The sequence below is a fragment of the Heteronotia binoei genome, chromosome 4, assembly GCF_032191835.1.
Source record: "Heteronotia binoei isolate CCM8104 ecotype False Entrance Well chromosome 4, APGP_CSIRO_Hbin_v1, whole genome shotgun sequence".
NCBI lineage: Eukaryota > Metazoa > Chordata > Lepidosauria > Squamata > Gekkonidae > Heteronotia > Heteronotia binoei.
In genome coordinates this window covers 183,748,229-183,773,818 of record NC_083226.1, presented here as the reverse complement: position 1 = coordinate 183,773,818, position 25,590 = coordinate 183,748,229, and the positions used below count along the sequence as shown (strand labels likewise).

General features: G+C 50.7%; 1 protein-coding gene and 1 non-coding gene across 2 annotated transcripts in view; one reads left to right on the top strand and one right to left on the bottom strand.

Annotated features, from left to right (window-relative positions):
* Positions 1–25,590, bottom strand: part of CNTFR (ciliary neurotrophic factor receptor) — a 761,181-nt gene that overhangs the window by 127,086 nt on the left and 608,505 nt on the right. The gene's annotated exons all lie outside the window — the stretch shown is intronic.
* On the top strand, positions 14,181–14,252 carry TRNAT-GGU (transfer RNA threonine (anticodon GGU)). The gene has a single exon. It is a non-coding gene; the product is annotated as a tRNA-Thr (tRNA).

The following is a 25,590-nucleotide window of genomic DNA, read 5'->3' as shown; positions in this document are numbered from 1 at the left end:
ATATGGCTAATAGCCACTGATGGACCTCTGCTACATATTTTTATCCAGTCCCCTCTTAAAGCTGTCTATGCTTGTAGCCGCCACCACCTCCTGTGGCAGTGAAATCCACATGTTAATCACCCTTTGGGTGAAGAAGGACTTCCTTTTATCCGTTTGGAGGCCTTTGCCAGACAGGAGAAGGGCACACTTGTTGTGATCGGGCACTGACTTCAATAAATTCTGGACCATTCTGGCATACGATAAGACATACGATGCAAGAAGTATGCCCTTGAGCAGGACATGAGGCTGTATTATAAGAGGCCTCAACGACATCTCTTAGCCTTTGTCACTTTATTAAACAACCGGTGCTCCAGCATTGATTTACTGTATTTTGTAATATGCGCCTCTATGTGTGTATATATGTTTGACTTCTGAAGAAGACCATTTTGGGTCAAAACATGTCAGGTCAAGCGGATTCCCATTGTGGCTGTATGATCTTACTAAGTATGGAGGCTTATGAGGGGCCCCTAAATGCTTTTAACTTTCTGCAATAATTACACGAAGAGCCCCACGGCGCAGAGTTGTAAAGCTGCAGTATGGCAGTCCGAACTCTCTGCTCATGATGACCCGAGTTCGATCCCAGCGGAAGCTGGTTTCAGGTAGCCGGCTCGAGGTTGGCTCAGCCTTCCGTCCTTCCGAGGTCGGTCAAAGGAGTCCCCAGCTTGCTGGGGGGAAAGTGTAAAAGACCGGGGAAGGCAATGGCAAACCACCCCGTAAAAAGTCTGCCGTGAAAATGTGAAAGCAACGTCATCCCAGAGTCGGAAACGACTGGTGCTTGCACAGGGGACCTTTCCTTTAAGAGCCCCGTGGCGCAGAGTGGTAAAGCTGCAGTACTGCAGTTGGAGCCCTCGGCTCACGACCTGAGTTCGATCCCAGCGGAAGCTGGTTCAGGTAGCCGGCTCGAGGTCGACTCAGCCTTCCATCCTTCCGAGGTCGGTCAAATGAGTACCCAGCTTGCTGGGGGGGGGGGGGGCGGAGAAGTGGAGATGACTGGGGAAGGCAATGGCAAACCACCCCGTAAAAAGTCTGTTGTGAAAGCAACGTCACCCCAGAGTCGGAAACGACTGGTACTTGCACAGGGGACCTTTCCTTTCAATAATGACACATATTTTTGGTTATGATTTTATTTTAAATTTTGCTTTTAATTCCGGCCCCCCCTCCCCTCTTATTGTATATTAACCTTTAGCTTCTTGATTCCAGCTTTTGGGCTAGGTTTCTTTCCCCTCACTGTTTTTCTCTCGCTTCGTGCTCTGAACCTGTCTTCGGCCATGAGTTTGGCGTCCGGGAAGCCGGAGGCCTTTGCCAGACAGGCAGAGGGCAGAGTGCGAGATCCGCTCCACCCCTCCCAGGCTCCAGCAGCCCTGCACGGTCCTAATCCCTTCCCCAGCTGAGGTTTTTAGTCTCAGTGACAAGTTTACAAGGCCCAAGAACTTTGGGGGGGGGGGGAAACCTTGAAGTCTGCAAGATCTGGACGCTCTTCAAGGGCTGGCGAGCGGCCAGTGTCTTATTGGCTCTGGGACAGGAGCTGGGAGATAAATGCCTAGGAAAGGATTAGAGAGAGTGTTGCGTCCCTTGCTGGGGACGTTCTGCAGGCTCCAGAGCCGTTCCCAGCCTCCTCGATCGGCCGTGCTGCTTCTACGCTTAATGGCCGCCGGGGGTGTTTGTTCCCCACCCAGCGCAAGCAGGCCCCCTGAAACAGCAGAGTCCGCAGAACAGAATCGCGCGGCTCCTCGCCTGGGTCACGGAGAAATATTTCTCGCTCCGGATCACACCAGTGGGCTCCTCGCCAGGAGGCGGGGGTCTGCCAAAAACCCTTGGCCGCCCCCTTGAGCGAGCAGCCTGTTTCCCACCCCTCCGGACCAGCCCCACGCCTCCACGCTTTGCACTTCGGGGGCGAGAAAAAGCATGCTCCTTGTTAATGAGCTGCAGGTACTGGTCAGCTGCGAGGACCAGCATCCTAGCGGGCAGGCGGATGCCGGACGGGACAGGGGGCTTTGGGGAGGGCAGCGCCGGCTGGCGTCACTGCGATGGCCCCAAAGGCAGTGTCTGGTCGGCCAGAGCTGTCTGCCTCCAGCCAAGGAGGCCACAGAGAGAGGGTCCGGAAGCAGGTGACACAGAATGGCGGGGACCAAATGTACCGAGGAAGGGTCATTCCTCTTTAGCCCCCCACTCTTCGCTAGTGCTGATGAAGTCTGCTCAAGAGCATACAGAAGCTTTCTCTCTCTCTCTCTCTCGGCTTGGCTTCGCGAACGAAGATTTAAGAAGGGTGCAATAGTCCACGTCTGCTGCAGGCTCGCTGGTGGCTGACAAGACCAATGCGGAACAGGCAGGTCCGGCCACAGCGGCTGCAGGGAAAAGTCTGATTTAGGGTTGGTCCTGTAGCAGTGCGATTCTTCCTCGATCTCCTTTTGTCCTCAAGACCAGCTATGCGTGCGTTCTCAAAGGAAGAGACAGCCTGGTGGATGGTGTGCTTACCTTCTAAATAAAAACATAGTTGGTCTTAAAGGTGCATTTGTCTACTGCTTTGTTCTAGTGCTGGCCTAGTTTGTTGTAGTGGTTAAGTGCGGAGACTCTTATCTGGGAGAACTGGGTTTGATTCCCCACTCCTCCACTTGCAGCTGCTGGAATGGCCTTGGGTCAGCCATAGCCCTCACATTGTCCTTGAAAGGGCAGCTTCTGGGAGAGGCAGTTTGGTGCAGTGGTTAAGTGTGCGGACTCTTATCTGGGAGAACCGGGTTTGATTCCCCACTCCTCCACTTGCAGCTGCTGGAATGGCCTTGGGTTAGCCGTGGCTCTCTCTTGCAAGAGTTGTCCTTGAAAGGGTAGCTGCTGTGAGAGCCCTCTCTGCCCCTCCCACCTCACAGGGTGTCTGTTGGGAGGGAAGAAGATAAAGGAGATTGTAAGCTGCAATGAGACTCTGAGATTCAAAGCATAGGGAGGGATATAAATCTAATATCTTCTTCAAAAAAGAGGGCCAGTTTGGTGTAGCGGTTAAGTGCATGGACACTTATCTCGGAGAACCGGGTTTGATTCCCCACTCCTCCACTTGCAGCTGCTGGAATGGCCTTGGGTTAGTCATAGCTCTCACAGGAGTTGTCCTTGAAAGGGCAGCTGCTATAGGAGCTCTCTCAACCCCACCCACCTCACAGGGTGTCTGCTGTGGGGAGAGAAGACATCTATCTCTCGGCTTGGCTTCGCGAACGAAGATTTAAGAAGGGTGCAATAGTCCACGTCTGCTGCAGGCTCGCTGGTGGCTGACAAGACCAATGTGGGACAGGCAGGTCCGGCCACAGCGGCTGCAGGGAAAAGTCTGATTTAGGGTTGGTCCTGTAGCAGTGCGATTCTTCCTCAATCTCCTTTTGTCCTCAAGACCAGCTATGCGTGTGTTCTCAAAGGAAGAGACAGCCTGGTGGATGGTGTGCCTCCATGCTTTGCGATCTGAGGCTAGGTCAGACCACTGGTGATGGTTGATGTGACAGGTGCTAAGGGATTTCTTCAAGGAGTCCTTGTACCTCTTCTTTGGTGCCCCTCTATTACGATGGCCGGTGGAGAGTTCGCCATACAGGGCAATCTTGGGAAGGCGGTGGTTTTCCATCCTAGAAATATGCCCTGCCCAGCGCAGCTGCGTCTTCAACAGCAGTGCCTCGATGCTGGTAACCTCTGCCCGCTTGAGGACTTCAGTGTTGGTCACAAAGTCACTCCAGTGGATGTTGAGGATGGTGCGAAGGCAGCGCTGATGAAAGCGCTCAAGGAGTCGCAGGTGATGACGGTATAAAACCCACGATTCGGAGCCATAGATGAGGGTTGTCATCACAACCGCTTTGTAAACATTGATCTTTGTGCCTTTTTTCAGATGCTTGTTGCTCCACACTCTTTTGTGCAGTCGGCCAAATGCACGGTTTGCCTTTGCCAGCCTGTTGTCAATCTCCTTGTCGATCTTGGCATCTGAGGAGATGATGCATCCCAGGTAGCTGAACTGCTGGACTGTCTTCAGAACTGATTCACCCACAGTGATGCAGGGAGGGTGATAATCTTCCTGGGGTGCAGGCTGGTGGAGAACTTCTGTCTTCTTCAGACTAACTTCTAGGCCGAATAGCTTGGCAGCCTCTGCAAAGCAGGACGTCATATGCTGCAGAGCTGATACCGAGTGGGAGACGAGTGCAGCATCGTCAGCAAACAGTAGCTCTCGGATGAGTTTTTCCATTGTCTTGGAGTGTGCCTTTAGTCGCCTCAGGTTGAACAGGCTGCCATCGGTGCGATAGCGGATGTAGACACCATCGTCCTCATCTAGATCTACTGCGGCTCTTTGAAGCATCATGCTAAAGAAGATCGTAAAGAGAGTTGGTGCGAGAACGCAGCCTTGCTTTACACCTGTGCCTATTGGGAAGGGCTCCGAGAGGTCGTTGCAGAGAAGACATAGGAGATTGTAAACTGCTCTGAGACTCTGATTTAGAAAGAAGGGCAGGGTATACATCTACAGGTCGTCTTCTTAGGTTCAAAGACTCTTATCTGGGAGAATGGGGTTTGATTCCCCACTCCTCCACTTGCACCTGCTAGAACGGCCTTGGGTCAGCCAGAGCTCTGGCAGAGGTTGTCCTTGAAAGGGCAGCGGCTGTGAGAGCCCTCTCAGCTCCACCCACCTCACAGGGTGTCTGTTGTGTGTGTGTGTGTGTGGGGGAGAAGATATAGGAGATTGTAAGCCGCTGTGTCTCTGATTCAGGCCTGTCCATATGGTCGTCTGAATTTATTTGGCTTCACTTCTACAACACCCAAATCCTGCAGCGTTGTGGCTTTAGTTCATGAGCCCCCCCCCCCCCCCCCCAGGAAGGAAAGGGGAAATCTAGGTCATCGTTTTGGGGGTGGGGTGGGGAGGGGAGGGGAGAGTAGACGGGAGGAACCTTCTGAGGTCCACAAAGAGAAAACACAAGAGACTTTTTACTGCTTTATCCAAGGCCAGACGGGAATTCAGTGTCACAGTTTTAAAATAATGACCTAAATTTAAAAAATACGAATACCACCATAGAATACAAACTCTTTTGCAAAGGACAATTTTTCTGCATTTGGTCCATCTCTGCGCGGGAGAAATCACTCACTCATCCACTGCCATGAGCCTGGGGAAGGGGAGGCCGGATATGTATGATCTTTATTTATTTCTAGTCTGCCTTTTCCACTGAGGCTGAAGGTGAAAAACCAGGTATCAGCTGAGGAGCCTGTAATGGAATCGGAAACTGAAAACTGAACTGAATCGGCAATCGGGTTGGAGCTAGTCTGAAGAGGGAAGACTAACCTTCAGGGACAAGGGTCTCTTCAGAGAAAGGCCGTGGCTCGGTGGGAGAGCCCCTGCTTGGCACGCAGAAGGTCCAGGGTTCAATCCCCGGCATCTCCAGTTAGAAAGGACAAGGCAGGAGGTGATGAGACAGACCTCAGCCTGAGACTCTGGACAGCCACTGACAGTCCGAGTGGACAGTAGTGACTTGGATGGACCAGCGATCTGATTCAGTAGAAGGCAACTTCATGTGTTCAGTGCTTAGGAGCCAATGCTGAGCAAACCTCTAATTGGGTTGCATGGTTTCTGAAAGCCTGGGGAACCTACCTCACTTGCCATGTTGATGCCCGCTCACCCAGCCTTGACAGATCCCTTCGGAGTGCCTCACAATCCTCTCTGGTTCTCACCACCTTGGATAGATATCTGGAGCAGAGGTCCATCAGTGGCTATTAGCCACAGCGTATTGTTGAAGCTCTCTGCCTGGGGCAAGTGATGCTCCGTATTCTTGCTGCTTGCAGGGAGGTACAATAGTGTCCTGGCCGCACTGGTGGACCTCCTGATGGCACCTGGATATTTTGGCCACTGTGTGACACAGAGTGCTGGACTGGATGGGCCATTGGCCTGATCCAACATGGCTTCTCTTATGTTCTTATGTGACACAGAGTGTTGGACTGGAGGGGCCATTGGCCTGATCCAACAGGGCTTCTCTTATGTTCTTATGTGACACAGAGTGCTGGACTGGATGGGCCATTGGCCTGATCCAACAGGGCTTCTCTTATGTTCTTATGTGACACAGAGTGTTGGACTGGAGGGGCCATTGGCCTGATCCAACAGGGCTTCTCTTATGTTCTTATGAGACACAGAGTGTTGGACTGGAGGGGCCACTGGCCTGATCCAACAGGGCTTCTCTTATGTTCTTATGTGACACAGAGTGTTGGACTGGATGGGCCACTGGCCTGATCCAACAGGGCTTCTCCTATGTTCTTATGTGACACAGAGTGTTGGACTGGAGGGGCCATTGGCCTGATCCAACTTGGCTTCTCTTACGTTCTTATGTGACCCAGAGTGTTGGACTGGATGGGCCATTGGCCTGATCCAACATGGCTTCTCTTACGTTCTTATGTGACACAGAGTGTTGGACTGGAGGGGCCATTGGCCTGATCCAACAGGGCTTCTCTTATGTTCTTATGTGACACAGAGTGTTGGACTGGATGGGCCATTGGCCTGATCCAACAGGGCTTCTCTTATGTTCTTATGTGACACAGAGTGTTGGACTGGATGGGCCATTGGCCTGATCCAACAGGGCTTCTCTTATGTTCTTATGTGACACAGAGTGCTGGACTGGATGGGCCATTGGCCTGATCCAACAGGGCTTCTCTTATGTTCTTAGGTCTGGGGCAGTGATGTTCTGTATTCTTGGTGCTTGCAGGGGGGTACAATGGGAGGGCTTCTAGTGTCCTGGCACCACTGGTGGTCCTCCTGATGGCACCAAGAGGCCATAAGAGGGCTTCTCTTATGTTCTTGTGTCTGGGGCACTGATGCTGTGTATTCTTGGTGCTTGGGGAGGGGGGCACAATGGGAGGGCTTCTAGTGTCCTGGCTCCACTGATGGACCTCCTGATGGCACATGGGGTTTTCTGGCCACTGTGTGACCCAGAGTGTTGGACTGGATGGGCCACTGGCCTGATCTAACATGGCTTCTCTTATGTTCTTATGTGACACAGAGTGTTGGACCGGATGGGCCATTGGTCGGATCCAACAGGGCTTCTCTTCTGTTCTTATGTGACACAAAGTGTTGGACCGGATGGGCCACTGGCCGGATCCAACAGGGCTTGTCTTATGTTCTTATGTGACACAGAGTGTTGGACTGGAGGGGCCACTGGCCTGATCCAACAGGGCTTCTCTTATGTTCTTCTGTGACACAGAGTGTTGGACTGGAGGAGCCACTGGCCTGATCCAACAGGGCTTCTCTTATGTTCTTCTGTGACACAGAGTGTTGGACTGGAGGGGCCACTGGCCTGATCCAGCAGGGCTTCTCTTATGTTCTTCTGTGACACAGAGTGTTGGACTGGAGGGGCCACTGGCCTGATCCAACAGGGCTTCTCTTCTGTTCTTATGTGACACAAAGTGTTGGACCGGATGGGCCACTGGCCGGATCCAACAGGGCTTGTCTTATGTTCTTCTGTGACACAGAGTGTTGGACTGGAGGGGCCACTGGCCTGATCCAACAGGGCTTGTCTTATGTTCTTCTGTGACACAGAGTGTTGGACTGGAGGGGCCACTGGCCTGATCCAACAGGGCTTCTCTTATGTTCTTCTGTGACACAGATTGTTGGACTGGATGGGCCATTGACCTGATCCAACAGGGCTTTTCTTATGTTCGTATGGAAGCGGCATGCATGGTGTGCCCGCCACCATCTGGCGTCCAGAGTGAAGCGGGAAGCAGACGGTGATACTGTTGACACGTTCTGGGCACTAAATCGTGTCATCTCCATCCTGCAACTCTGGTTCACTCCCTGGAGCAGACCCCCCTCCCCCTAAGTGTTCCCACCCCTGGCTCTTGGCTTCTCTTCTCGGGAGGGGGCACGAAGCCAACAGCCAGGCTTGCCTGCAACCCCCTTTGATTCCTTGGGTTGAAAAATGAGCTGTGAGTGCAACAAACAGACACACCAGTGCGTGCTGAGCTCAATTCCTTGCAGTGTTGGGGCTGCAAGAGCACAAAACACACAAATAGGTTTCACCCCAACAAGCAGCCAGTTTTGTGTCTTGGGGCCGGTGCACAGAGCCGCCACCCGGCAGAATGGAAGCCACGGCTGCTTTGGCAGACCCGCTCGCCCGCCGCTCTGCGCGCTCCTTATCCACTTAGCATAAAACAAGCACACCAATTTTCTTCTGTCACATCTTGACAAGCACACAGACTCTGTGGCCCCTTCCTTGGCAGCGCTCGGGGGTGGGGGGGGGGGTGACTCTCGGCCAGACGCTTCCCATCCCGCTCAGCAACCCAGGTGGCTCCTCTCCAAAGGCCCTGGGCTGTCCTCCCCCACCACCGAGACGCGCCAGCAGCAACATATTAATATTTGAATGGACAAACAAGCAAGCCGCAGGGGCTCGACCCCGAGATGCTCTTTCTAATTTGGGAAGTGAGCCAAACTGCGCGGGACAGAAAGTCGGGCTGTTGGGCGCTGCCTCCACCGCCACAGCCTCCGGTTCCAGCTAGGAGCCTCCAAAGGCTGGTGCTCTCTGAGCACGCATGCCCTGCAGCCAACTCTTCACATGCTCAGAGAGCCAGGGTGCTGCTCTTGGCAGGCCGCCCTCCCAAATGAGGTTTCCGTAGCAGAGACCGTTTTGCGAGCGGAAGCAGCAAAGATGGCTCTTCCCCCGTCCCCCACACCCAAAGGTCAAACGGCCTTACGTTCCCACTGTCCAACTCCTTCACAATGTATTTGCTCAGATTTCGGCAAGCTTTCGAGTACAATTTTGCAGAGAGGGGAAAAGAAAACCCTGCTGGATTTAGGAGGAAGCATTATCAGAGGCTCAAAAGGATTTTGCGGTGCTCTCTAAAGGATTTCACAGGAAATTGCTAGTAGACTGCGGGGAGAGTGGGGTGGGGTGGGAAGAGCAGGACATACACTGCTCCCCCCTTCCCCTTCCCCCTGATATCACTCTCCAGCAGGAGACGGGCAGGGCCAGTCTCTGGGGAGGATAAGAACATAAGAGAAGCCATGTTAGATCAGGCCAATCGCCCATCCATTCTAACACTCTGTATCACACAGTGGCCAAAATACACACACTGTGGCTAATAGCCACTGATGGACCTCTGCTCCATATTTTTATCTAACCCCCTCTTGAAGGTGGCTATACTTGTGGCCGCCACCACCTCCTGTGGCAGTGAATTCCACATGTTAATCACCCTTTGGGTGAAGAAGGACTTCCTTTTATCCGTTTTAACCTGTCTGCTCAGCAATTTCATCGAATGCCCACGAGTTCTTGGATTGTGAGAAAGGGAGAAAAGGACTTCTTTCTCCACTTTCTCCATCCCATGCATTATCTTGTAAACCTCTATCATGTCACCCCTCAGTCACATGAGGGGATAAAGTTTCCAGCTCTGGGTTTGCAAGTTCCTGGAGATTTGGAGGCTGGCACCTGAGGTGGGCAGGGTTTAAGGGAGGGGAGGGACTCCAATGGGGTAAGGTGCCGCAGAGCAGGGGTGGCCAAAATGTGGCTCGGGAGCCACACACGGTTCTTTCACACATATTGCGCAGCTCCCAGAGGTCAAGGAGGGATTTAATGCAGGCTTACTCTCAAGTAAGTGTGCTTAGCCTTGAGACCCCAGTCAGCCTCTGAGTGCTGACCCACAGGTGTGTGCGAAGTGGGGAAAGAGGAAGGAATAGGCAAGCTTGCCATCTCTTCTCTTCCACCACAGAGGCCGCCTGGAGACCTAGAGCAGGGAAAGAGAGGACAAGAGCCAAGGGAGCCACTGGAAGGAGGCATGGAATTAAAAGAGAACTACGCAGGGGTCCCCCTTAGTTTCATAGCTCTTGTTGGAGCTGTATTTGCTAACCTTGCTGTCAAAGCAAAGAGAGATTTACAACGAAGCAAATGGTGGTCAGTGATGCCGAAAACAATTCCCTAACCTTTCCCTATGCTGGTCTTATGGGGACTGTTACTTCCAGTTTTTGCTATTTTTTTAAAAAAAGTTTCCTTCTAGCATGGTCATGTTGTAAAGTGCGAAGAAATTCTTTCTGTGCAAAGAATTTATTAATAAAGATGTCTGTGCAATATTTGTTCATGTTGCGTGGCCCTCAAACGCCTGATGTTTATTCTACGTGGCTCTTACATTAAGCAAGTTCAGTAGCAAGCCTTGTCGTTACTGCTCTGGAGAGTAAGCTGTGCTTGTAAGCGTACTTGCCTTGTCAAAGTGGGAAGCTAGACAAAGCGAAAGTGAAACGAGGAACTTCAGCTGCCTCGTCAAGCTAAGATTTTCGGGCTTGTTGCACTCTTGGAGGATTGATATTCATCTACAGAAGGAACTGGGTGGACCCTACCCAGCATGATCTATACATTGATTTGTTTGATGAACTTACAGGGCTGCGAAGCTCCTGGGCAGACCCCCACTTTGGAGGTCCCCAACTCGCCGACCCACAGTGGGGGGATGCCCCTCAGACGTTGCCAGTACGATGATGTCACTCGCAAGTGACGACATCACGCCAGCGATGTCACACGCCGGCTGCTCTAGGAGCTTCTGGGAAAACTCTATGATTTTCCCAGACGCTCAAGCAATCTGGGAGGAAATCTCTATGGTACCATAGAGTTCCTCCCAGATTGCTTGAGCGTCCGGAAAAACCATAGAGTTTAGGCTGCGGGGGATTTTGCAACCCTATGAACTTATAAGAGCATAAGAGAAGCCATGTTGGATCAGGCCAATAGCCCATCCAGTCCAACACTCTGTGTCACACAGTGGCCAAAAAAAGGGAGGTTCACAATTGGGGCTAGAAGCCCTTCCACTTTGTCCCCCCCACCCCCCGAGCACCAAGAATACAGAGCATCACTGCCCCAGACAGTTCCAATAATATGCTGTGGCTAATAGCCACTGATGGATCTCTGCTCTATATTTTTATCCAAACCCCTCTTGAAGCTGGCTATGCTTGTAGCCGCCACCACTTCCTGTGGCAGTGAATTCCACATGTTAATCACCCTTTGGGTGAAGAAGGACTTCCTTTTATCCGTTTTAACCCGACTGCTCAGCAATTTCATCGAATGCCCACGAGTTCTTGTATTGTGAGAAAGGGAGAAAAGTACTTCTTTCTCTACTTTCTCCATCCCATGCAGAATCTTGTAAACTTCTATCATGTCTCCCTGAAACGATGCTTCGATTATGGGGCATAATGATACTGGCTGATTTGTTATCAATTCCCTTCCTAATAATTCCCAGCATGGCTTGGCCTTTTTTATTGCAATCGCACACTGTCTTGACATTTTCAGTGAGTGAAAATGAAGGGGAGCTTTTTGTCGTTTTGGTGTTCTGGTCTGTATGTCCTTTCGGCGTTTCAGTCTGTATGCAGATACTTTTGAGAACTCTTTTGCAAGACTCACTTTTGCAGGTGAAATGATAAAATTGTCATATGTGCTAAGATCTTTATTGGAGGATGGTTAATGATGGAAACCATTGAGTTTTGATCTTTAGAACATAAGAACATAAGAGAAGCCCTGTTGGATCAGGCCAATGGCCCTTCCAGTCCAACACTCTGTGTCACATAAGAACATAAGAGAAGCCCTGTTGGATCAGGCCAATGGCCCCTCCAGTCCAGCACTCTGTGTCACACAGTGGCCAAAAAAAAATTATACACACACACACATATACACACTGTGGCTAATAGCTACTGATGGACCTCTGCTCCATATTTTTATCTAACCCCCTCTTGAAGCTGTCTGTGCTTCTAGCTGCCACCACCTCCTGTGGCAGTGAATTCCACATGTTAATCACCCTTTGGGTGAAGAAGTATTTACTTTTATCTGTTTTAACCTGACTGCTCAGCAATTTCATTGAATGCCCACGAGTTCTTGTATTGTGAGAAAGGGAGGAAAGTACTTCTTTCTCTGCTTTCTCCATCCCGTGCATAATCTTGTCAACCTCTATCATGTCACCCCGCAGTCGACGTTTCTCAAAGCTAAAGAGCCCCAAGCGTTTCAACCTTTCTTCATAGGAAAAGTGTTCCAACCCTTTAATTATTCTAGTTGCCCTTTTCTGCACTTATTCCATCTTTGCCACTTACATCTATGATTAGGGTTGCCAATCCCCAGCTGGGGGCACGGAATCCCCCGGTTCGGAGTCCCTCCTCCCACTTCAGGGTCATCAGAAAGCAGTGGTGGGGGGGAGATGTCTGCTGGACACTCCATTACTCTCTATGGAGACTGATTCCCATAGGGTATAATAGAGAATTGATCTGTGGGTATCTGGGGCTCCGGGGTGTGTGTGTGTGGGGTTGTTTGTTTTTTTTGAGATAGAGGCACCATATTTGCAGCATAGCATCCAATACCTCTTTTCAAAACACCCTCCAAGTTTCAAAATGATTGGACGAGGGGGTCAGTTAGGTGTAGTGGTTAAGTGCGCAGACTTTTATCTGGGAGAACTGGGTTTGGTTCCCCATTCCTCCACTTGCAGCTGCTGGAATGACCTTGGGTCAGCCACAGCTCTCATAGGAGTTGTCCTTGAAAGGGCAGCTTCGTGGAGAGCTCTCAGCCCCACCCACCTCACAGGGTGTCTGTTGTGGGGGAGGAAGGGAAAGGAGATTGTGAGCTGCGCTGAGACTCTTCGGAGTGGAGGGCGGGATAGAAATCCAATATCTTCATCTACCTCACAGGGTGTCTGTTGTGGGGGAGGAAGGGAAAGGAGATTGTGAGCCGCTCTGAGACTCTTTGGAGTGGAGGGCAGGATATAAATCCAATATCTACATCTACCTCACAGGGTGTCTGTTGTGGTGGAGGAAGGGAAAGGAGATTGTGAGCCACTCTGAGACTCTTCGGAGTGGAGGGCGGGATATAAATGCAATATCTTCATTTACCTCACAGGGTGTCTGTTGTGGGGGAGGAAGGGAAAGGAGATTGTGAGCCGCTCTGAGACTCTTCGGAGTGGAGGGCAGGATATAAATCCAATATCTTCATCTACCTCACAGGGTGCCTGTTGTGGGGGAGGAAGGGAAAGGAGATTGTGAGCCGCTCTGAGACTCTTTGGAGTGGAGAGCGGGATATAAATCCAATATATTCATCTACCTCACAGGGTGTCTGTTGTGGGGGGGGGAAGGTAAAGGAGATTGTGAGCCGCTCTGAGACTCTGATTCAGAGACAAGGGCAGGGTATAAATCTGCAGTCGTCTTCTTGTTGTGAGCAAAAATTCCACTTTGCGAGCTACCGGCATTAAAGTGGTGAGCTACTGCATACGTTAGTTTGCTCTGGGATAATCCTTCCTGAGCTAAGACAAAAATGTGTGAGCCAGAGGCTTAAAAACTGTGAGGTAGCTCACACTCACTCAGCTTAGAGGGAACACAGCACGCCACAGAAGCCACCCTCTAAAGTGATCGTTTTCTCCGAGAGGACTGATCTCTGTAGTTTGGAGATCGGTTCTAAAAATGGGAGATCTCACCCTGATATGGGTAGCCCAGGCAAGTCTGATCTCATCAGGTAAGTTGAAAGCTAAGCAGGATCAACTCTGGTAAGCATTTGGATGGGAGATCTCCTTGAAATACCAAAGCTGGGATGTGGGGGCAGGCTTTAGTCAGCCACCTCTCTGAATATCCTCCAGGCCCCCAGCAGGGGTCAGTCACCAGAAGTCACCAAGACTTCCAGGTGCAGACACACACTCAGATGTACATTCACATAAATAAAGTATGAAAAAAGGGAATCTCCAGGCTCCACCTGGAGAATGGCAACCCTGCACCAAACTGAGATAAGGGGAGGGCTCTCTGAGAAGGCAAAGGAGATCTTGAGCTCCCTTGGGTGTTAGTTGGTTTATTTAAATGCTTTCCCTCAGCATTGCATTTTTGTTAAATTACGGAAGCCGCTAACGACGTCTTATTAACGCCATAAAAACCAACAGCAGTTAAGCAAAAGAATGAACAAATTAAAACCTTAGCGGCGGAATTCCCCGGAGCCACTACGAGAGTTTCTCCGTTCAGGTGACCTTGGGGGCTGGCTCCTCTCTCCCAGCCCTGCCTCACAGGGTCGTTGTGAGGATAAAATGAAGGCAAGCAAACTTCAGTGGTAGAGCATCTGCTTGGGAAGCAGAAGGTCCCAGGTTCAATCCCCGGCATCTCCACCTAAAAAGGGTCCAGGCAGATAGGCATGAAAAACCTCAGCTGGAGACCCTGGAGAGCCATGAATGGGGCTGTGGCTCAGTGGTAGAGCATCTGCTTGGTAAGCAGAAGGTCCCAGGTTCAATCCCTGGCATCTCCAACTAAAAAGGGTCCAGGCAAATAGGCATGAATAACCTCAGCTTGAGACCCTGGAGAGCCATGAATGGGGCTGTGGCTCAGTGGTAGAGCATGTGCTTGGGAAGCAGAAGGTCCCAGGTTCAATCCCTGGCATCTCCAACTAAAAAGGGTCCAGACAAATAGGCATGAATAACCTCAGCTGGAGACCCTGGAGAGCCATGAATGGGGCTGTGGCTCAGTGATAGAGCATCTGCTTGGTAAGCAGAAGGTCCCAGGTTCAATTCCTGGCATCTCCAACTAAAAAGGGTCCAGGCAAGTAAGGGTGAAAAACCTCAGCTTGGGACCCTGGAGAGCCTCTGCCGGTCTGAGAAGACAAGACTGACTTTGATGGACCAAGGGTCTGATTCAGTATAAGGCAGCTTCATATGTTCAAGTTCATATGTACACTTCCCGCCCTGAACTCCTTAGGGAAGGACAGCACATTAATGGGACAGAAAAGACAAAACAGCATGGGATTGCCCTGACTCCGATGGGCCCATGGAAAGAGTAGTGGGGTGCCCAGGCCTCAGATTCAGCAGCAGCTCCTGAACCTTTCTGAGGGTTCCCCCTCCTCCTCCTCCCCACCTACCTTGTCCATTGAATAGCAGGTGCAGCTGCATAACAATCCCTGGATTAGGAGAGCGGGCAGCCAGCCAGCCAGTCACCAGGGGCTTTGCCACACCCCCAGCAGCCCTCATTAGCCCCTGCAGATGCCCACGCCACCCTTTCTTCACGTTTTATGTGATTCTGGGCAGCAGGTGGCTTGCTGGCCTATTGACTTGGGGGGGGGGCAGGAGAGCCCCAGGCGAGCGAGGCCTGCTTGGGCTGGCTGGATCTCTAGCCAGCCCAAGCAGGCCTCGCTCGCCTGGGGCTCTCCTTTCTTGCATCAGGTTGCTTTTGGCTGATGGGGGGGCGGCATATACTAATGAGCTCTGACACCTATTTTTTTTCTACAAAACGACCCCTGGGGGTGCCCCTTCTCCATAACCGCCCCGCTCCAGAAGCATCAGCAGCCTTCTTTTCTGTCAAGTTGATTCCTTCTCGGACTGCGGGGTTGAAGATCCAAAGAATGCCTTTGACTCTGCTCAGCACTGGCAGCTCAGAGAAACCTTATCTCAGATGCTATTCAAAAGCTGGCAGTTTGAAAAATGCCTCGTTTCCTTTCACAGTTTGCCTCTGGGATCCCCCCAGGGCAGGAGGCAGAATGGAGGAAAAGGAAAGGAAAGTTCCCCTGTGCAAGCACCAGTCGTTTCCGACTCTGGGGTGACGTTGCTTTCACAATGCTTTCACAGCAGACTTTTTACGGGGTGGTTTGCCATTGCCTTCTCGTCATCTACGCTTCCCCCCCCCCCAGCAAGCTGGGTACTCATTTGACCGACCTCGGAAGGATGGAAGGCTGAGTCAACCTCGAGCCGGCTACCTGAACCAGCTTCTGCTGGGATCGAACTCAGGTCGTGAGCACAGAGTTCAGATCACGGTACTGCAGTAGTGCTGTTTTACCACTCTGCACCACGGGGCCACTGAGGACCCAACGCCAAAAGCCGAAACAGCACATTTGTCTTCAAACATGAAAATAATAATAAAAAAAAACCCCACCCTGCAACAAACGTCGCAGGAGAAGCGGAGCTGAGATCTCGTCCACAAGAGATGATACAGTCCCCAAGCCAAGAAAAAAAAGAAAAAAGGCCATGCTGGGAAATATTAGGAGGGGAATTGAAAACAAATCAGCCAGTATCATCATGCCCCATCATATTGTTGGAACTGTCTGGGGCAGTATTGCTCTGTATTCTTGGTGCTGGGGGGGGGGGGGATGCGCAAAGTGGAAGGGCTTCTAGCCCCAATTGTGAACCTCCTGATAGCACTTGGTTGTTGGTTTTTTTGACCACTGTGTGACACAGAGGTCGTTTTCGCACTCACCTTCCGCCGGCGCGACCCACCTCTTCACCGTGCAGGATCTGCGCGGATTTCGCACTAAACGCTGCGGAGCAGCCAGAAAAGCCGGAAGCTCCCGGCACAAAAGCCGCTCAAACTGAAACCGCCAAAAAGCACTTTGGCGTTTGCGCAGCTTTTGCAAAGGGAGCTTCCGGCTTATCTGGCTGCTCCGCAGCGTTTAGTGCGAAATCCGCGCAGGATCTGAAGAGGGGGGTCGCGCCGGCGGAAGGTGAGTGCGAAAACAACCAGAGTGTTGGACTGGATGGGCCACTGGCCTGATCCATCAGGGCTTCTCTTATGTTCTTCCGTGACACAGAGTGCTGGACTGGATGGGCCATTGGCCTGATCCATCAGGGCTTCTCTTATGTTCTTCTGTGACACAGAGTGTTGGACTGGAGGGGCCACTGGCCTGATCCAACAGGGCTTCTCTTATGTTCTTCTGTGACACAGAGTGTTGGACTGGAGGGGCCACTGGCCTGATCCAACAGGGCTTCTTTTATGTGACACAGAGTGTTGGACTGGAGGGGCCACTGGCCTGATCCAACAGGGCTTCTCTTATGTTCTTATGTGACTCAGAGTGTTGGACTGGATGGGCCATTGGCCTGATCCATCAGGGCTTCTCTTATGTTCTTCTGTGACACAGAGTGTTGGACTGGATGGGCCATTGGCCTGATCCATCAGGGCTTCTCTTATGTTCTTATGTGACACAGAGTGTTGGACTGGAGGGGCCATTGGCCTGATCCAACAGGGCTTCTCTTATGTTCTTATGTGACACAGAGTGTTGGACTGGAGGGGCCATTGGCCTGATCCAACAGGGCTTCTCTTATGTTCTTATGTGACACAGAGTGTTGGACTGGATGGGCCATTGGCCTGATCCATCAGGGCTTCTCTTATGTGACACAGAGTGTTGGACTGGAGGGGCCACTGGCCTGATCCAACAGGGCTTCTCTTATGTTCTTATGTGACTCAGAGTGTTGGACTGGAGGGGCCACTGGCCTGATCCAACAGGGCTTCTCTTATGTTCTTATGTGACTCAGAGTGTTGGACTGGATGGGCCATTGGCCTGATCCAACAGGGCTTCTCTTATGTTCTTAAGGGAAAAGAGACCGGAGGAGAGACACAACCAGGGGTGGAATTCTAGCAGGAGCTCCTTTGCATATTAGGCCACACCCTACTGATGTAGCCAATCCTCCAAGAGCTTACAAAAAGAGCCTTGTAAGCTCTTGGAGGATTAGCTCCATCAGGGGTGTGTGGCCTAATATGCAAAGGAGCTCCTGCTAGAATTCTACCCCTGGACACAATGGTGCATGTTTAGTGCTTAGGCTGGGATCTGGGAAAGCCAGGTTCAGCTTGATCTATCTCACGGGACTGTTGCAGGGAGAAAGCCGCTTGGAGGAAGGGTGGGATAAAAAGGAACAGTTAGGAAAACGTAGGTATAGAAAGAAAAGAGGCAGGGAAATGAAGTGGCTGCAACAACAGAGGGTGACCTGTGGGGGCAGCAGAGATAGGAAGCAACACTCGTCGCTTCCCCATTTTAGACCTCGGGGATAACAGGTTCCGGGGCACAGTGCTGGTGTGTCCCCCATAAACAAACTCCCTGCTTTCCTTGATTTCAGAGACTTCCTCTATCTCCATTCAGACTTTCTGGCGAAAGGGTCAGGTCAGGTGTGAGTCAAGACCACTTAAAAAGCCCCAGGATGAAACCATCAGACGTCCAGACCCAGACATCACATAGAAGGTCACCCTCTGGTGTCTCCAACTAAAAGGAGAAGGTGGCAGGTGACGTGAAAGACCTCCAGCTGAGACCCTGGAGAGCAGCTGCCCGTCTTCTCTGATGGACCAAGGATCTGATCCAGTATGTGGTGGCTTCATGTCCATTCATGAATGGCTGCTTTGCTCATTTTTACCTCACAGACTTTAAAAATGCTGAATTAAGTATCAGTAAATATGTGGGAAGGGGAACCTGACTGGCCATTCACCTAAAAGTTCAACCAACCGGACCCAACTTGGCGCTTCTCAGCTGAACACAAAATGGCCTCCTCAGTGTTGGGTTTGAGGTGGCACAACACCAGACGATTTACAGAGCCTCAGCGACAACTATGCTAAATCTGAGAGAACATAAGAATATAAGAGAAGCCATTTTGGATCAGGCCAAAGGCCCACCCAATCCAACACTCTGTCATACAGTGGCCAAAAAACCCAGGTGCCATCAAGAGGTCCATCAGTGGGGCCAAGGCACTAGAAGCCCTCCCGCTGTGTCCCCCCACCCTCAAACACCAAGAATACAGAGCATCACTATCCCATACATAAGAGAAGCCCTGTTGGATCAGGCCAATGGCCCATCCAGTCTAACACTCTGTGTCACACAGTGGCCAAAAAACCCAGGTGCCATCAGGAGGTCCACCAGTGGGGCCAGAAGCCCTCCCACTGTGTCCCCCCCCAAACACCAAGACTACAGAGCATCACAGCTCCAGATATAAGAACATAAGAGAAGCCCTGTTGGATCAGGCCAATGGCCTATCCAGTCTAACACTCTGTGTCACACAGTGGCCAAAAAAACCAGGCGCCATCAGGAGGTCCATCAGTGGGGCCAGGACACTGGAAGCCCTCCCACTGTGCTCCCACCAAGCACCAAGAATACAGAGCATCACTGCCCCAGACAGAGAGTTTCATCTATACCCTGTGGCTAATAGCCACTGATGGACCTGTGCTCCAGATGTTTATCTATCTATGCTTTAGCCACCACCACCTCCTGTGACAGTGAATTCCACGTGTTAATCACCGTTTGGGTGAAGAAGGACTTCCTTTTATCCGTTCTAACCTGACTGCTCAGCAATTTCATTGAGCATCCATGAGTTCTCATGTTGTGAGAAAGGGAGAAAAGTACTTCTTTCTCTACCTTCTCTATCCCATGCATACTCTTGTAAACCTCTATCATGTCACCCCTCAGTTGACGTTTCTCGAAGCCAAAGAGCCCCAAGCGTTTTAACCTTTCTTCACCGGGAAGACGTTCCAACCCTTTAATCATTCTAGTTGCCCTTTTCTGCACTTTTTCCAACGCTATCTCTTTTTTGCGGTGCAGCGACCAGAATTGTACACAGTATTCCAGATGAGGCCACCCCATCGATTTATACAGGGGCATTCTAGAACACCTCTTTCACACGTGCAAATCATGGTTTCTTGCTCTAGCTGGTGCAGGATAAGTAAACATGTGTGAGAACAGCTCAGAGTCCTGCGGTACTCTTTACACTAAGTCATTCTACCAGGTTTTCTTTTTTTTTTTTACCCTGCACTCTTAACCCAGTGAATTCCAGAGGCAGCTTCTAAGACGACAATAAACAGTCAGTGCAAAAAAAGGGCTTAAAAAAGAGAGAGAAAACCAAAACACTCCAAACACAGTTCAAACAGTCAAGAAGCAGAGCCGTCAACCATAAAATCAGGTAACGCCCAATGAATTCACAAAGAGCCTGCCGTAAAATCCAATAAAACCAGCCACAATCCCAATAAAACAGCAGCTAAGAGCAGCACTAACAAATCCAGATCAACCAACACGGTATCATATCCATGAGCTGCACAAACACTCATCCAGCAAAAGCACTGGAAGGAGGGAAACGGAACCCTTTCACTGGCAGTCTCCGGGCAGACCTAGGAGGGAGTTCTGCAGAGATAGCATTCCATAACTGGGCTGCTTCTGCAGCCAGTAGCCACGTCAGAAGAACCAGCCAGGTGGCCAAGTGGAAAAAACCCTCTCAGGTTCTACTAGGTCTGCTCTGAGCCCGTTGCACGTTAAGTGTGTGGACTCTTATCTGGGAGAACCGGGTTTGATTCCCCACTCCTCCTCGGGCAACTGCTGGAGTGACCCTGGGTCATAAGAGAAGCCATGTTGGATCAGGCCAACGGCCCATCAAGTCCAACACTCTGTGTCACACAGTGGCAAAAAAATTTATATACACACATATACTGTGGCTAATAGCCACGGATGGACCTGTGCTCCATATTTTTATCTAAACCCCTCTTGAAGGTGGCTATACTTGTGGCCGCCACCACCTCCTGTGGCAGTGAATTCCACATGTTAATCACCCTTTGGGTGAAGAAGTACTTCCTTTTATCCGTTTTAACCTTTCTCCTCAGCAATTTCATCGAATGCCCACGAGTTCTTGTATTGTGAGAAAGGGAGAAAAGTACTTTTCTCTACTTTCTCCATCCCATGCATTATCTTGTAAACCTCTATCATGTCACCCCGCAGTCGACGTTTCTCCAAGCTAAAGAGTCCCAAGCGTTTCAACCTTTCTTCATAGGGAAAGTGCTCCAGCCCTTTAATCATTCCAGTTGCCCTTCTCTGGACTTTCTCCAATGCTATAATATCCTTTTTGAGGTGCGGCGACCAGAACTGCACACAGTACTCCAAATGAGACCGCACCATCGATTTATACAGGGGCATTATGATACTGGCTGATTTGTTTTCAATTCCCTTCCTAATAATTCCCAGCATGGCGTTGGCCTTTTTTATTGCAGACGCACATTCTCACAGAGCTGTTCTGCTCAAGGGCAGTTTTTGTCAGAGCTTTCTCAGCCTCACCTACCCCACAGAGTGCCTGTTGAGGGGAGGGGAAGAGAAAGGAGACTGCAAGCCACTCTGAGACTCCTTCGGGCAATGAAGGGTGGAGTATAAATCCAATCTTCTCCTCCTTTTCTTCCTCATCCTCTTCTCCCCCCCCCTTCCGGGATTGCTTTTAGTTGGGTGGGTGGGCACCACATTTTAAGAAGGATCTAGACAAGCTGGAACGGGTCCAGAGGAGGGCGAGGAAGATGGTGAGAGGTCTGGAGACCAAGTCCTATGCGGAAAGGTTGAAGGAGCTGGGGATGTTTAGCCTGGAGAGGAGGTGGCTGAGAGGTGATAGGATCACCATCTTTAAGGACTTGAAGGGCTGTCCTATAGAGGATGGTGTGGAATGGTTTTCTGAGGTAGGTAGGACCAGAACCAATGGGTTGACATTAAATCAGAAGAGTTTCCAGCTCAACATTAGGAAGAACTTCCTGACGGTTAGAGCGGTTCCTCAGTGGAACAGGCTTCCTCCTCGGGAGGTGGTGGGCTCTCCTTCCTTGGAGGTCTTTCAACAGAGGCTAGATTGCCATCTGACAGCAATGAAGATCCTATGAATTTAGGGGGAGGTGTTTGTGAGTTTCCTGCATTGTGCAGGGTTGTTGGACTAGATGGCCCTTCCAACTCTACGATTCCATGATTCTAACATCAGGGAGAACTTCCTGACCGTTACAGCGATTCCTCAGTGGAACAGGCTTCCTCGGGAGGTTGTGGGCTCTCTTTCCTTGGAGGTTTTTCAACAGAGGCTAGATGGCCATCTGATAGTGATGAAGATCCTGTGAATTTAGGGGGAGGTGTTTGTGAGTTTCCTGCATTGTGCAGGGGGTTGGACTAGATGACCCTGGAGTTCCCTTCCAACTCTTCTATGATTCTAACAGGCTTCCTCCTTGGGAGGTGGTGGGCTCTCCTTCCTTAGAGGTTTTGAAACAGAGGTTAGATGGCCACCTGACAGCAATGAAGATCCTGTGAATTTAGAGGGAGGTGTTTGTGAGTTTCCTGCATTGTGTAGGGAGTTGGAATAGATGACCCTGGAGGTCCCTTCCAACTCTTCTATGATTCTAACAGGCATCCTCATCGGGAGGTTGTGGGCTCTCCTTCCTTGGAGGTTTTTAAACAGAGGCTAGATGGCCACCTGACAGCAATGAAGGTCCTGTGAATTGAGGGGGAGGTGTTTGTGAGTTTCCTGCATTGTGCAGGGGGTTGGACTAGATGACCCTGGAGGTCCCTTCCAACTCTATGATTCTAAGAGTGTGCCGGGATCGAGTGGCAGGGGTTTTGCTTCCCCCTGTTTCCCCACTTTACCAACTACCTATTTCCACCTGCTAGGGAATAGCTCCGGCTCTCCCTCCTGGGCACACCTTTTACCTGCTCTCCCAGGAGAGGGCTAGCCCTGGGCCAGTGGACATTTGCCTTAGTTCCTTCCAACTCTATGATTCTTTGCAGTACTGCAGCTTTTCACTCTGTGCCGTGGGGCTCCTCTATGAAAGCTTCTACCCAGAATCAAACTTTGTTGGTCTTAAAGGTGCCACCGGGCTCAACCTTTGTTGTATTGCTTCAGACCAACATGGTTATCCACCTTAATTTACCTTCCGGACAGGTTTAATGTCTATCAAATAATCCTTGCCCATGGGGCAGTTGGAGGACGGCCGTCGAGACCCCAAACTTGCTCACCAGGGACATTCCCACCAAAGTCAGAAGGGCTCTTGGTGCTGCCGAACACCAAATGTTCGTGTGTGTTTAAAAAAAAGATGTTCCTAGTTAGAGCGAAAGGCCAAGATTGTTAAGCAAGTGTAATTCTGAAGTGACCTTTTTATGAGAAAATGAAAGAGCAAATCAAGACGCTGGTAAGAACGTGGCAACTCTCAAAAGGGTCTGCCAACTGTGAAATTGCTGTGTGGAAGGCAGATACCAGCAGCTGGGTTAAGAGGAGTCTGGCAGGTTGTGGTCACGAGAGAAGCCGACTGGGAGTCTCAGGGGACCTCTCAGAATTGCAGGATCACGTTTCAGGGACTCCGACAGCTTCCCATAACTTACATCAGCCCCTTTGCAAAATGCCAGCAGAGCATCCAACTAACTGCGCAGAACAGGGGAATCTTGGGTCAGAAAAGGCCAGGGAGGTCTGGGCCAGGAACGATCCACTAGGTACCATCTTGCTTTATGATGTCAAGAGAGGAGATCCCCAAAAGTGGCTTCAGTTGCCTCATCAAGATCTGCTAGACCCTTTGAATATCTGCTCTGCTCCTTTCCTCACCCTGCTGAACAGAAACCGGCCACAGAAGCGAAAAATATCCCTGGAACATACTCAAATAAGGGATATTTGCTGTTTATCTCGTTACATACACACAGGGCTTTTTTTGTAGCAGGAGCTCTTTTGCAAATTAGGCCAGACCGTCCTGATGTGGCCAATCCTCTAAGAGCTTACAGGGCTCTTCGTATAGGAGAAGAAAGCATTGGATTTATATTCTGCCTTCCACCCCGAATCTCAGCCTCAGAGTGGCTCACAATCTCCTTTATCTTACCCCCAACAACAGACACTCTGTGAGGTAGGTGGGGCTGAGAGGGCTCTCAGAACAGCTGCCCTTTCTAGGACAACCTCTGCCAGAGTTATGGCTGACCCAAGGCCATTCCAGCAGGTGCAAGTGGAGGAGTGGGGATCAAACCTGGTTCTCCCAGACACGAATCCACACACTTAACCACTACACCAAACTGGCTTTCACAGAAGCTGCCCTTTCAAGGACAATGTGAGGGCTATGGCTGACCCAAGGCCATTCCAGCAGCTGCAAGTGGAGGAGTGGGGAATCAAACCCGGTTCTCCCAGATAAGAGTCTGTGCACTCAACCACTATGGCTGACCCAAGGCCATTCCAGCAGGTGCATGTGGAGGAGTGGGGAATCAAACTCAGTTCTCGCAGATAAGCGTCTGTGCACTTCACCACTACACCAAACTGGCTCTCACAGAAGCTGCCCTTTCAAGGACAATGTGAGGGCTATGGCTGACCCAAGGCCATTCCAGCAGCTGCAAGTGGAGGAGTGGGGAATCAAACCCGGTTCTCCCAGATAAGAGTTTGCGCACTTAACCACTACACCAAACTGGCTCTAGTATAGGGTTTACTGTAAGCTCCAGGAAAATTGGCTACATCAGAGGGGTGCAGCCTAATATGCAAAGGAGCTCTTGCTAGAATTCCACCCATCCATATGCTAAACCCATTTTCACTATATTTTGTATTGTTTTCTTTTTTTCTTATGACAAACTAGAATGATGTTTATCATGCATGTTACATTTTTAAAAAGTAAATTAGGCGGACAAGAACATCTTTAAGAAAAAGGTGTCCTTAGTTTAACCCTACTTGCTACCAACAGGGCAATTAACAGACAGCTTTTATTACCTTTTATTGGTTTCCCACACAAATGCTATCCGGACCAAATGTGCTTTCAATTTGTTAATTACACGCTTCTGCCACCGGATTTTAACTCTGTACATAAGAACATAAGAGAAGCCATGTTGGATCAGGCCAAAGGCCCATCCAGTCCAACACTCTGTGTCACGTAAGAATGTAAGAGAAGCCATGTTGGATTAGGCCAAAGGCCCATCCAGTCCAACACTCTGTGTCACGTAAGAACATAAGAGAAGCCATGTTGGATCAGGCCAATGGTCCATCCAGTCCAACATTCTGTGTCACACAGTGGCCAAATACACACACACACACTGTGGCTAATAGCCACTGATGGACCTCTGCTCCATATTTTTATCTAACCCCCTCTTGAAGCTGGCTATGCTTGTAGCCGCCACCACCTCCTGTGGCAGTGAATTCCACGTTAATCACCCTTTGGGTGAAGAAGGACTTCCTTTTATCCGTTCTAACCCGACTGCTCAGCAATTTCATCGAATGCCCACCAGTTCTCATATTGTGAGAAAGGGAGAAAAGGACTTCTTTCTCCACTTTCTCCATCCCATGCATAATCTTGCCAACCTCTATCTTGTCACCCCGCAGTCGACGTTTCTCCGAACCCTTTTGCGTTCTAAACCACTGTCCACCAGCTATATGTAGCTCTGCTCTCTGTACCCCATTCCACTGTCTGAAGCAGCGCACAAGAACTCCAAAGCTTCCATTCTGAATCAGACTTGGTGGGTCTTAAAGGTGCTACTGGACTCCTACACCGTTCTGTCCCTGGAGCTGGCAGAGGGAGCTCCTTCCCCCCCCCCCGCCCCATCCTGGCTGATGGGTCACCCCCTCCGGCAACCCCTCTTCTCATCACCTCCTCCCTGACACCTCACAGCAAAGCCCTCGCCAAGTGGCTCTGCTTTGTATCCTGCGCAGATGTTCGGGGGTCTGTCGGAGGGGACAGATCTCCCCTCCTTGATTTATAGCTGGACGTGACTTCTGGAGCCTCTCGGCAGGGCTTCTCCCTCCCTCCCTCCTCATCAGCCCCCTTTCCCTCCTATCTGCTTTTATGGTTCTTCTGCAGATGCCCCAGCAGTGCACGGAAACTCATTTCCAGGATTCCAAAGCCACCGGGTAGAGCCACACCGATCAGCACAGCCCGCCCCCACCCCCACCAATCGCCTCGGCCCAGATCTTCATTTCCTTACTGCTTTTTGTTCTCTGGGAAAAGGGTTTCTTCCCCAGCCCCGTTCCCGGCGTGTTTGCACAGAGATTTATAACGTGTCGGTCCTAGCTGGAGCAGCCTCTCCTGCTCCCCGTCACGTACGTGCTATTAAAAGTGAGTCCGACAATATATCCCATAAGCAAAGCCACGCAGGGAAACACCCTCGCTGCCCTGACCCT